Below are 1,755 nucleotides of genomic sequence, written 5' to 3' on the forward strand. Positions count from 1 at the left end.
ATTGGATGAGGTTCGATTACCATGCTTCTTGATCTTAAATCTTGTGGGCTGACCATCAAAATTGTAATTGAGAAGCACGAGTGGGAACCATTTTTCAATAGCTTTACCAAATTCCATGGACACAATTGTCTTGTGAGATGACGTGTAGGAGGAACATGTGTACGTTCTTCTTCTCACTGCAACGTCGGCACTTTCTTGACTGTTGAGCTTTTTAAGTTCAGCCACTTTGCCCCCTTCATCCCTTATGATGGTGTAGAACTTGGCCTTACATCCTGTCATGACCCATGACCCATTTTCATCTGAGAACAAATCTTTTCTGTGTTCCAGTGTATCAAGGCTCAAGACAAAAAGTTGCATTGTCTTGAATTCCGATGGGAACTGCTTTGCTTATAATTGTAGCACTTTCTTTCTGGTAATTCATCATAAAGGGGACAACGTAAGGATTATCAAGGCTCTCAAGAGTTATCATCTTGCACTCGACATTACCATTGAACAGCTTGTAATCCTTTCCCTTCATTTTTTTTGGTGATTTTGACACATCGAAACGTTCTTCATCAGCATAGCTTTCTTCATCACTATAGCCTTCAAGGTTCTATAAAACATTCACTAAAACAAACATTAAAATGTTAATATTGTTAAGCCTCGGACATCTTATTTTCATGGTCAGTAATCAGCAAATTGTCAAGCAGATTGGTGATGAGAATAAAGACAACCATTGGATATGGAATACTTTTACGACAGCAAAATATCAAAAATAACATGCAAGGAAATGTGTGGCTGTAAGTGGGGAGCTCGAGAATTAACATTCAGACCTTAGCAGTTGAGGGTTAAGATTCAAGTTAAATAAATGTAAATTTATATGTACATGTCCATTATATCAAATTTCTTAGAGGATATCAAATGTCCCATTCAGACAGCAGAAATGTAAAGTACTTGTGAGAGCTTAACCAAGCTACACTGAATTACATTATATTATCAGGAGAGGGCAGAGTGATGATAGATCTGCCATCATATTTATTTACTATCATTTGAGAAAAGACAATTTGATGTGAATTTTCCCATCCGTTTTAATTCCAGACAAAAAGATACCAGCCAGGCAATTATTTGACATAAAACTTTATAAAGTAGAAAAACGGGAAATGAAAGGCCCACTTGAATACCTCTGTCAGACTTGTGTTACAGCCTGTGGAATATTTGTCTACACTGCTGTCTTGATCATCTCTATCATCAATCAAAACCTAAAAGCCACAATTCACACATTATTACGTGCATTAATGGAATATTTCCTTTGCTTGTTCATTCCGGACAGACAGAGACGCGTCTTAATATTTGACTTTACAAAGAAGGAGAGGGAAATGGGGGAGGGGGGGGGGGGACAATTCAGTCAAGAAAAGTATTTAACTACGGTTAAATACCTCTGCCAGACTTGTATTGCTACCAGCGGTGTGTTCACCTCCACTGCCAAGGTCATGGTCATCTTTGTTGTCAATCAACTCCTATAAGCCACAATTCAATCAACCGGTAAATTGCTCAATCCATTTACAAACTACACGAAACTATGTACCTATATATATATGGCCAAGTTATTTCAAGATTCATTTGTGTCTTTCCTTCCTTTTTAGTTCAGCAAACACATAGCGGGCAACCACACTTCCCTTGTTTGTATTATCTCACACATGCCCGCATCATATCATATTTCAACCAGTCTGCCTTGGGTGACCCGTAAACACTGACTCCCGGTCCATGGACCCCCAT

General features: G+C 38.5%; 1 pseudogene; it reads right to left on the minus strand.

Moving 5' to 3' along the window:
* LOC137989819 (uncharacterized) overlaps nucleotides 1-1,755 on the minus strand; it is a 3,648-nt pseudogene extending 1,893 nt beyond the window's left edge.

The sequence above is a fragment of the Montipora foliosa genome, unplaced genomic scaffold, assembly GCF_036669935.1.
Source record: "Montipora foliosa isolate CH-2021 unplaced genomic scaffold, ASM3666993v2 scaffold_476, whole genome shotgun sequence".
NCBI lineage: Eukaryota > Metazoa > Cnidaria > Anthozoa > Scleractinia > Acroporidae > Montipora > Montipora foliosa.